Consider the following 12,491-nt stretch of genomic DNA (forward strand, 5'->3'; position numbering starts at 1 on the left):
AATTCTTATTTTTCATGTATTTGGGTTTGAACTTAGAATCTGCTTTTCACCCCCACCACTGAAATCCTGTATTGATTATGACATTCATCTGACTCTGCTTCATTGATTTCCAGAGATTTTTATGTGTAGAATCTGGAATATGCTGACTTCACTTACTACGCATCTAGTCAAGTACAGTAAAACCTCATCAATTTCAACAAATTGAGTTTTGTGGTATTCAGAAGTAGAAAATTAGATTACCAAAGCAAAATCTTTGCTATTGGGCATATTAGGGGAGTGGGGAAATTCTAAAATTTAGAAGTGTAGCATCTGTGGGACTGAGAATCAGAAGGCTAGGCTTTCTCGGTTTTGCTGCTAATCTCCAATCTTGGGCAGACCACAAAAGCCTCTTGGGCTGGGTTTCCTCAACTACAAAACAAAAGGGCTAGACTAGATGATCTGTTCAGGTTTTGCACAGAAGATTTTTGCACATAGATTTTCCCAAAATCTATGGTTTTGCACAATAAAAAGTATCTTTTGGAATATTAAGAAATGAAAGGGTTGTGGTAGTAGTGGTGGTGGAATATTTGTAGTAAAAATATCAGGAAATTGATCATTATTAGACATAATACACATTCCTCAATGGTTCAGAGGACCCAAACAAGTGAGTTATGGAGGAAACACAAACTGTTAATAATATTTAAAGATGCTCAAACTATTCATTAGAACTGCTAGCCAAGATACTCATAGAATACTCATATGTGTATGTGTGTGTGTATGTATGTAATAGCTGTATGATACACACACACACACACACATATTTTCTACAATGATAGCCTGGGTACAAGTTTGAAACAGATGAAACTGAGCAGGAGGTCAGATGATGTGGCCTACAGATAGGCAACTTGGCCCTTTTCACTTCTGGGAGTTTTTCTAAAGAGAAACTGCTGATCCATTATTCCATTTCAGTTTTTATAGGACTGACCTGTCATTCTTTCTCATCAGTATGTCTGTTCAGACCCTGGAAAGCAGCTGTGGGCTGAGGAAATTATTTTCTGATCCTGTATTTTATACTTGATTTTATACCGTAACAATTTCGTTAAACGTGAAGCCACTTCTCGGAGGGTTTGGGTGGAAAAGCTTAGGTGTGCTAAAGCCCAAACCTCCCCCTCTCTGATGTTAAATACCAAGAATACGATGACTATTAGTTTAAAAAGGCTGTTCTCAGTATTCCCATAAAACATTGTCTCTGTATTCCCTGCAAGGTTTATGGGAGTATTCCTGAGAAACTAGAACAAGCTGGCTGGGACAACCTGACCTTGTCCCAACTTACCAAATTTTCCAGTCACCAGTAATTATCAGGGACCTCAGGGAGTAGCTCAGACCATAAATTTACAAAGGCATTCCTTAGAGATAATGAAAAATGGTCCTCATGACATATGGGGGCTATGCCCACTTTCTTTGATGCAAACGATGATGATCTTTCATCTCTGTGATGCTGGCCAATTAGATGGTTTCTGTTCTGTTCTTTGTTCTATACTTATAAAAATATATCACACCCTCGAATTGCGGTATCTTGGCCAGAGGCCGGGTCATTAGACTGAACCATTATTATCAGGTCATATTGCCCCTTATAATAAATGATATCTAGTGTGGAGATTTGCCTCACTTTACCTCTTTGTTAAATTTCAAATGAAACGCGGCTAGGTAGGCAGTGGTGAGGGCAGGGTAGAGGTAGGGGGAAAGGCACAGCTCATCATTGCTATCATTGTTGGATCTGAAACACTATCTGCTATGATTAGGATCAGAGTCTAGAGCCAGATGGGGGCCATTTGCAGAACTGGAGGCCATTGGCCTGCCGCTGCAGAGGAACAAACCTGGACACTTCTCCCTAAATCCAAGGTACAAGACATGTAACTCCCTCCCTCAATCTTTCTTCCCATACCCCTGGAGTGATGAGTGTGGTTTGGAGAATTAATCAATCATTTCACAGAGTAACTCTTAAGAAGCAAGTTAATCATTTTCTTTGTGCAACAAAACGTGTGACCACAGTGTGGATTTCCTGTGTATTATAAATATAGTTGGTTGGATTAAAGAATATCTTCCAGACACGAGATGGAGACTGGAGACAAATAAAGGTTTTGATCATTCTAATCCTTCGGAGCCCATTCTCTGCCTCTCTGCTTTCCATACTCCTAGATGTGAACTAAACTGGGACCAACATTGTTGTACCACAAGGCTTGTGATTTCTAAGGTGTAGGGGAGTAGACCAAGAGCTTGTAAACCAGCACCCTCTGGGGAACAGTGGGGATTCAACAACCTTTGGGAAAGCCAAGTGATAGACCCTGTCAGACAAAACCACGCGGTTTGTGGCTTGAGGGAATGTCATTTGGAGGTCAAATCATAAACTCCATTCACTTGTGGATTAATTAGTTCTCTAATCAATAGCCTGTTTTTCCGTAGGCTTGTAGAAAATAGGCAATGAGTTAGATATTTTCAGCTATTGATACTACATTGAGTTATTCAGTGTTGCTTGAGGTATTTACCAAGTTCATACCTAATCTGCATTACTATTACAAATGTATAAAAGATGAAAGCCAAAGGTGGAGGTTGCAGAAAAATAGGCATCCTAATACATTATTGATGGTACTACAAACATATAGGTGAGTGATAAGGCGATATCTAAGGAATCACAAAACTGATCATATTATTTGACCCAAGCAGTTGGTGATACAGAGGCAGCTGAGGGTGCACTGGTTACAGTGCTGGGCCTAGAGTCAGGAAGAACCGAATTCAAATCCAGTCTCACATATTTTCCAACTGTATGACCTTGGGCAAGTCCCTTAACTATGTCTGCCTCAGTTTTCTTAATTGTGTAATGGAGATTAATAATAGGACCTACCTTACTGAATTGTGAGGATCAAATGAAATAATATTTTTAAAAATGCTCAGCACATAATAGTCACTATATAAATACTTATTCCTTTCCCTTTCCTTGTTCCATTGCTAGGATTCTATCACCAAAACATCATAAAAAGGACTTAGTTATATATTGTCATGGCTTCTCTGCTTGCCAAAGGAAAAAAAAAGCCTATGTTGTTAATGATTGAATAGTGACTGAATAAAATATTATATATTATTGTAACAATATTTTATAAGGTAGGAACTGGGCCTATGATTTTATTGATGTGGGAAATTCCCAGGTTCCCTACCCACGGCGATATCTCTTAGTCTTACAGAATTACTTAAGCACTGGAGACTAAGTGACACAGCCAGGATGAGTCAGAGATAGGGACGTGAACCTAGATCTTCTTGGATTCAAAGCCAGGTCTGTATTCACTATGAAAATGTTACTTATCCTAGTTAGATGCCATAAAAAAAAAATAGGATGAAGCATTCAAAGGAATGGGAAATCCTACAAGAGATATTAGCAGAGTCAGAATTGTATATACATTGATTACAACTACAGAAAGAAGAGAAAAACAGGGTCGAAGGTGGAAGAAAGAGGCATAGAAACAAGTACATAAATACTTTGTCCTGCTGCCATTTATCCCTTTCTAGACCCAAACCTGGATTATTCCCCTATCTTCCTCTGCTTTTGCTCATGAACTACTGAATCTCCCTAGAGAAAGTGACATAAACTTACTGGCCCCATGACAGTTTTATGGAGTCCAGCCTCAACGGGGCTCTCATTGTTGCCTCCCAATCCTTTTATTTTATCTTGATCCATTCAGTGTTGCATTTCTTATATCAGCTTCTCCAAACCATTGCTTCAAGGCTTTTAAACCGCCACCTTCCTCCTCCTTCTCAGCCGAGGACCTTGGCCTATAATTCAAAGAAAAAAATTAAGGCCAGCCTTTGAGAGCTTCCTTTCCTCAGTTTCATACTTTGTCTTGTCAGCATCTGCCCCTATCATTCTCCTTCTATGTTCCAGTCAGAAAGAATGAAGAAGACTCTCTTCTCACAATGGCAAACCTTTCCTTGTGCCTCACCCATCCCTTTCCCTTCCTTATCCCCTGGCACCTGCTCTACTGCAGAGTACTTCAAAGGTACCATTCTTTAAAAAAAAACAAAACAAAACACTCAACTTTTTCATTGAAAAAAGCATTTATTAAGTGCTCAATAATTATTCTCTCCTTAATAAATAAACCAAAACATTATTTTTACACATATAGTGCCATATCATACCCATAGTGCCAAGTGTTGTGTTCAGCATTTGGGATGTTAACTACAAAAACCTTTGCCCTCAAGGAATTTATATTCTAACAGGAGTAACCCTCAAGCACAGGAAAGTGGTGGGGGAAAGGAATATTGGAAAGTTGTGGACTTATTTAATTAATAACATTTATATAGCACCTTTTATGTGTCAGGCACTGTGCTAAACATTTTACAAATATTATCTCATTTTATCCTTAAAACAACCCTAGAAGGTAAGTGCTATTATGTTCATTTTACAGATAGAGTAAACTGAGGCAAAGAGGGGTTTAAGTGACTTACCCAGGGTCACACATCTAAGAAGTGTCTGAGACCACATTAAGTCTTCCTAATTCCAGACCCAGTGCTCTATTCACCTAGCTGCCCTTTGGTTAAGAGAAGTCATTAGATAGTTGGTTATCACATCCTTTCCTGAAAGATTACTATTTTTTCTTATTACTATTTTGATTACTATTCACAGAACAAAAGGTAGGAAAGGGTTGAGGAGAGTTGGTATGTCTGGGGCAGAATGGCAAAAAAATTAACAGGGAGAAATAAGTAGGGATCTGGGGTCTTCTAGATGCTGTGGCTTCTTACTGGTTCAGGCAGCATAGTCTCAGGGCAGGAGTTTCAAGGCTGGATGATTTAGTTCTTCCAAGACCTGTTCCTTGGAAGTCTGGATGGAAGGATTCAGCTGGAACATCCGCAGTGGTGGTAATAGAACAAGACAGGAAAATGGCGGATAATCCAGGGAGATTGGATTGTAGATCTGTTAGGGAACCTTTACCTAGAGGCTTATCTCACCTGAAGCACCTGCCCTCACCAGTTCAGAGAAGCAGTACTTGAGATGGGGAACCAGAATCCAACATAGCTTATAGGCTTTCCCTATTTATATAGAAAGGGTTCAAACTCTGAAAGTTTCTGTTTTTCAATTCTCAGGTAGTGACCAACTAGATGGGATGGTGAGTATAAGATCAAAATGCTCTGGAGATGCAGACGTTTCTTATCTATAGCAGTCCCAGGAACTAGGGTGTTATCAAAAAAAATAAATCAAAACAGAACAAACCTACTTCAAGCAATATGAAATAAGGATTGTTAAAAGGAGAAATAGCCTAAAGACGTTCCCTGGGTAGGGAACTTTAGAACATTTGCTCAAAAGAGGTTACAGTTTTCCATTGAGAGTCTCCATATGAATGTAAACCTAATTAGGGGAGAGGGAAGAAGGAGGGGGACTTCAGGATCTTAATATTAGAAAGAAGCCCTCGATTTACCAAAACTGCTATGTATAGATGTGTATGCATATATACACTCTCTAGCAAGTAATATCAATTTGTTTATATTCACAGAAGAAAACTAGCACTTGCAGTTATAAAAATGTCTTTATATTGTACATTACAAAAAATGGATATAGAACTAAAGAGTTGGTGGTCATAGTTTCACTGACACCCATATGAGGCTTTATGTGAAAAGGCATGGATTGGTTATGATCTATACTGACCATGGTGGGGGGGAGAATTAAGCATTTATACAGTTCCTACTACATGCCAAATGCTTTGGAAATAGTATCTCATTTGATCCTCACTAGTAATTGTAGGAGGTAGGTGTTGTTATTTTCTCCATTTTACAGTTGAGGAAACTGAGGCAAACAAGGTTGCCCAGGGGCACACAGCTAAGTATTTGAGGACTGACTTGCTTGGGTCTTTCTGACTCCAGGTCCAGCACTCCATCCACTGTGCCACCTAGCTGCCTCTGAGAAGGTCTTGTTAGGAGGTTTGTTCTTAAACTTGCCTTTCTGTAACTTCTGCTCATTGTCTACTCACTGGGACAAAGAGGAACCCACTTCTCTTGCACAGGACATTCCTTCAAATTTTTAAAGAAAGCTATGATGTCCACACTAACTTCTATTTGGTCACACCTTCCCCCATGTGAATTTATGTGTGTTAACAGTTGGTCATCCTTTGTGTTTGAAGAGGACCAAAATGACATCAGGATGTCAGGGTCAAGGTACAGCGTGTCCCACTGTGGTTGGTCAGACCAATGAGAATTTGGAAGATTCTGCCACAAGTCAGGCACAAATAGACCATATAAATATTTGGAGTGGAGATGTCTCTCCATCTGTATAACTCACTTTCCTTTTGGGCTATTGCAATTCTGCTTTGCTTATAGAGCATAGCACTCTCTTTGTTGCAGGCATGCTATGCTGGCCAGTCCTGTGCCAGTGTCTCCTATGTCTCACAATCGATTCCAAAGTCCTTCAGAGAGAACTTCAAAGTGTCCTTATCTCACTTCTTCTGACGTCTGTGTAAGTGCTTGCCTTATGTAAGTTTTCTATAAAATAGTTTTTCAGGTAAATACACATTTGGCATTTGAACAATGTGGCCAGTCTATCAGAGTTGTGTTCTCTGCAGCAGAGTTTGAACGTTTGGCAGTTCAGCCTGAGTTCAGCTTGACTCCAAAAGACACATAGGGTGTCCAGTTTGGGATGCAAATGACAAATTATGTCAGCTCAGGGAGGAGACTTCTTCCTTGTCACATTCAGGACCTCCTGCAGTGTTTCTGGAAAATATGCCAAGTCAAAAAGCCAACATTCCTAAACAAGAGAAGATAGTTAATTATTGTGTCTCAATGCTAGTAAGTTGGCTTAATAGCTTAATTACAACTTCATAAGGATGAATTGTGTGGTCATGACCACGTAAGAAACAAAGAAAAATACAGAATGACTCTCTGGCTTATGTGGCTTCCTTCTGCTTCTATGGAGAATAAGGGACAGTGGGTGCTAAAAACAAAACAAATAATTCTTGGTACTCTAATGTGAGATCCTTAACAAATGAGCTGACATAAAGTTGGAGGAAATGAGCTACATCAATATTAGCATTCTTGATATAAATCTTACCAGAAGACATAAGAAAATTGAAATTAAATGGAACAATAGCTTACAGTCTTTTTGGAAAGGCAAGTTAAGGAGTTTATGGAGTTGATTTTATTAGGCACTCTAAAGGAACAAGAGATATTATTCTATATAATACATGGTCATCTCATCTTGCAGTGCTCATGATAAAAAACAAAAAGACCTCCTTCAGGATCATTGCATCTCATATGTTAACATCTATTGCAGAGGATAAAGACACCGTAGAGAAAAATCTACAAAGAACATGACAACATACTCCATTCCAAGGTAACTTATACCTTAATCCTTGATTGATGACTTCAGTGCAAAGAGTTAGATGGTGAAGTTTTTCAAGAAATATGGTTCAGCCATGCCCAAAGGGCTATAAAAATGTGCATACCCTTTGACCCAGCAATACTATTTCTAGATCTGTATCCCAAACAGATCATAAAAGTGGGAAAAGGGCTCACATGTACAAAAATATTTATAGCAGCTCTTTTTGTGGTGGTCAAGAATTGGAAATTGAGGGGATGCCCATAAATTGGGGAATGACTAAACAAGTTGTGGTATATAAATGTAATGGAATATTTTTTCCATAAAAAATGATGATCAGGCGAACTGCAGAAAAACCTGGAAAAACTTACATGAACTGATGCTAAGTGAAGTGAGTGGAGCCAGGACAACATTGTACATAGTAAGGGTAATATTGTGCTATGACTGACTTTGATAGATGTAGCTCTTCTCAGCAATGCAAGGATTTAAGACAACTCCAAAAGGCTCATAATGTAAAATACTATCTCCATCCAGAAAAAAGAACTATGGAGTCTGAATGCAGATCAAAGCATACTATTTGCTCTCTTTTTTTGGTTTGTTTCCTCTTTCTCATTGTTTCTCCCATTCTCCCACAATTCTTCTTTAGAATATGACTAATGTGAAAATATATTTAATATGAATGTATATGTATAACCTATATCAGATTGCATGCCATCTTGGGAAGAGAGGAGAAAATTTAGAACTCAAAATCTTATGAAATGAATATTGGAAACTAAAAATAAATAAATTTTTTAAAAAAGAAAAATATGGTTCAGGATTAAGGAACAAAATAGGGTAAGAGCTCATAAACTACTCATGTTCCTTGCAATTATATAATAGGAATACTTTCATTAAGAAAAAAGTTGGAAGGTTTTGGACATGGCAAACATCCAACTTTCACAGCAAATTAAGTAGACTATATGTTCTAATAGGAAATGACTAGTTATCAATAGGGGATTCACTCTTTAATCATATATCTGTTTGCACTTAGACCATTGATGCACAGATAAAAATCAATACTAAATTAAGAAGAATATTGCACTGACAGTGGGAGATGGGTGGAGCAAAGGTCAGTGCTGATTAACACCATTGCCTATAAAAGTTGGAACAATGAAATAAGGGAAAAGAATCCAGAGAATACGTCATTCAGAAAAAAAAATTTTTTTCTCCCCGCCAAGTGTAGAGATATGGCAACTGAGTACAATTCCAGATTAGAAAAGTAAACTCATTTTCAAAATGTTACAGAGGATACTGGTGGAAGATTATTAAAAGTAGATCTGCAGAAAGTTTGGCATAAGACCCAACTAGTAAAAATAATCTCAAGAGCATAGAAAGAGGACAACAGATATAAAATGGAACAGATGACAATGCAACAATCACATCTGGACTTTAATACTTTGATCCTCAGATCTGCTATATGAGGAAGTGGAAATAGCATTAAAGAAAATGAAAACAGGAACCAGACCATGTCCATGCAGAGGAAATCTGTGATGGCGATGACACAACTTTGAAGATATTTTCAAGATAACTGCAAGAAGCAAAGATACTATTGATTAAAAAAAAAAAAACCTCAGACAATATTTTGGTCACCACCACCTCAAGTCATCAAGTAGACATAAAATCCAATCCTTATGCCTACTTTCCCATCTCTATAAAATCTTAATGAGTATGATCTATGCAATTATTGAGGATATCCTAACAAAAATATAAATGAACAGGCAAAATTTTACAAATAGTTTGTAACATACGTTTTTGTAATCACAAATTGACCAAAATGGTATAGAAAATACAAAATTGTACTGTGTTATTTTTAAGAAAGCATAACAATATGCTTTCTCAGTACAGCAAAATATAGCCTCTTTAGAGGCTTCCTTCCAACAAGGTATTTTCAATACATATGTTAAAAACACAGATGATGTTTTGATTAGTTGCACCCACAGAGACGAATCATTGTTCATTGATCATTTGATTGTCTGTGTCAAGCTAGGCTAAAACACGGAGATATATGCTTGCCAAGGTGGTTTGCCATTGCCATATTGAATGTCCTGTTTAGTTTCCAAATGGAAAAGAGATTCCCTGTAGACAATGATGTCTTCCAGATGTTCCTGTTTGTATTTGGCATTGGCTGAATACTATACAGTTTCCTCAACGTATTTTATAATCTTTTAAAAGAGATTATTCTGTTCACACAGGAAAAACCAAATGAATGATCACTTTTTTCTAGACGATAACATAGAGTTGAATGGGTAACCCATTAAGTTAGACTATCAGCACATATATATTGGACAGATATTACAGAAAAACAATGAGCTGGGCCTAGACCTGAGTAGAAGGAAATCATATTGGATGACATTGGATATCATGTTGCATTTTGTATTTCTGACACAAAAATCCAAAATCCATGTTTTTAAGAACAATATTCTTCCATGACTGCACACCAACAGAAAATTATAATCTCCAAAGAACTGAAATTGCAGATTATCCCAAATGCAACAGAGAGGCAAATGATGAGCATTAAGTAGGGTGCCTCATATTATCAATGATGATTTGCATGGGAAAAAAATGGAAAAAAGGGATATATGTGATAGGAAGAGGACACAGAAAATTAAAGTGTTAGTTTCTCCCAAGGAATCAGAGTTAGGAAACTTTCAAGAGTGAGCCAGATGGGAAATATGAATTTTTTTTCCAAAATAAATGACACTTTAACTGACCGGAATGGGCTACCAGGTGGTGTTCATTTACTTTACATGGCATATATAGTAGTGGCATATCATTGGAAAAGTACAATATTGTGGCAAGAACAGCTGACAGAATTTTCAAGCAGAGAGGCAGACAGCTTGGTGGTATAGTAAATACTGAGCTTAGAATAAAAGAAATTAAGTGCAAATCCAGCCTCAGACACTTACTAGCTGTGTGACCTTGGACAAATCACTTAACCTCTCTCAGTCTCAGTTTCCTCAGTTGTAAAAATGAATAAGAATAGCAGAGTTGTTGTAAATATCAAGTTATATGATACATGTAAAGCACTTAGCACAGTACCTGGAACATAGTAGGTGCTATATAAAATGCTGGCTATTACTACTACTGCTACTACTACTACTACAACTACTCCTCCTCCACCTCCTACCACTTGTACAAGAAGCATTCTCAAGATTAGTTAGAAATTCAGTATTAATTAGACTCGAGGTTCTAGGCAGGTAGATGGCTAAGTCTAGGCAAGTCAATATATATCAGCCATTTAGTTTTCTTATCTATTTAAAATGGGGATGTTAATAGCACCTATCAGCCTCATAGGGAGTGAGGAATAAATTTGATAACTTTTGTAAAACAATTTGCAAATCTTAGAGTACTATATAAATGCAGGCCAGTCAAAGTGCCTATGGTGTGCCATGCACCATACTAAGCATTGGGGATGCAAAAAATATAAAAGACAGTCCCTGCCCTTAGGGAACTTAGAGTCTAGTGGGGGAAGATAACACAAAAAAAGAAGTTGAAAGAAAAGGAAAGGCAAAGAATAGTAGTTGAGGGTATTATAAGAGAATTGGGATACCATTCCCACATAATTTCAGTCTTCTTTGCTGGATTCTCATCCAGGTCACTGTTACCAACTATAGGTGTCCTACAGGCCTCTGTTCTGGACCCTCTTCCCTTCTTCCTTTATCTTAGTTCATTTGGTGATCTCATCAGTTTCCGTGGATTTATCATCATCTCTATGCTGATGATTCTCAAAACTACCTATCTGACCTCTCGACTCACATCTTCACCTGCCTTTCAGACACATTGAACTGGGTGTTGAGTAGACATATTATGGAACTCATTATCTTTCCCCTTAAGTCTTCCTTCTGTTTCAAACTTCTTTATCACAATTGAGGGTACCATCATCCTATCCTCCCAGTCTCCCAAGCTTACACCCTTGGTATAACGTGGTATAAATTATACCTCCTTTTGCATGGTATAAGGTATGACTCCTCACTCTCTCTCTCTCTTTCTCACCCCCTGCCCCATATCCAATCTGTTGCCAAAGCCTGTCAATTTCACCTTTGCAACTCTTCTCAAATACATCTTCCTCTCCTGATACTGTCACCACCCTGTTACAGGCCTTCACTACATTACACTTGTCCTATTTCAATAGCCCTACTGGTGATGTCTGCCACAAGTCTCTCCCCATTCCCATCCATCCTCCTTTCAACACCATGATGATTTTCATGTGGCTCTCTATCAAATACAAAATCCTCTGTTTGATGTTCAAAGCCCTTTAAAAGCTAGCTTCCTCGTGACTTTCCAGGTTTATTACACTTTACTCCCTGACGTATTCATTTTTTTAGTGACAATGACCTCCTTGCTATTCCATAAAAAACACCTTCCCTCTACTGGATCCAGGCAAGTTCTCTGGCTATCCCCCATGCTTGGACCACTCTCCTTTCTCGTCTCTACTTCCTGGCTTCCCTTGTTTTCTTCAAGTCCCAAGTAAAGTCCAGTCTTCGACAAGGAGGCTTTCCTGATCCCTCCTAATTTGAGTGCTTTCCCTCTATTAATTATTTCCTATTTATCCTATACGTAGCTTATTTGTACATTTTTGTTTGTTTGTTGACACTACCATTAGATTGTGATCTCCTTGCAATCAGGGACTGTCTTTCGCCTCTTTTTGTATCTCCGGAATTTAACACAGTTCTGGCACATAGCAGGCAGTTAATAAATCCTTATTGACTATTCGAGTTTTCTCATTTGCAAAATGGGGATAGTAGCACCTAAGGGTTGTTGTGAGGATGACATATTTGGAAAGTACTTTGCAAACTTTAAAGCTCTATGTTGTTGTTGTGGTCTCTGTCTTCCTCCTAGTCATCATTGTTAGGTAAATTAAGTGAGTGAGGGGTGAGTAGAATAGGACAGTCTTCTCTGGCTCTCACGCTGGCAGAGGTGGTGATCCAGAGAATCTAGCTAGGATCGGGTACTGGTTGAAGGTAGGCCTTGGGGGTAGCATATTGAACTTGGATAAGGTGATTGGGCTATGTAAGTTGCCAATGGAATTCAGGGATAGCAGTGGAAGATAGTTGTGTTGGGAGAGATCAAAGTTACCTGCTAGATATCAAAGGCATGAGGCAAAGTCTAATTGACTTAC

The sequence above is a fragment of the Notamacropus eugenii genome, chromosome 2 (assembly GCF_028372415.1).
Source record: "Notamacropus eugenii isolate mMacEug1 chromosome 2, mMacEug1.pri_v2, whole genome shotgun sequence".
Taxonomy (NCBI): Eukaryota; Metazoa; Chordata; class Mammalia; order Diprotodontia; family Macropodidae; genus Notamacropus; species Notamacropus eugenii.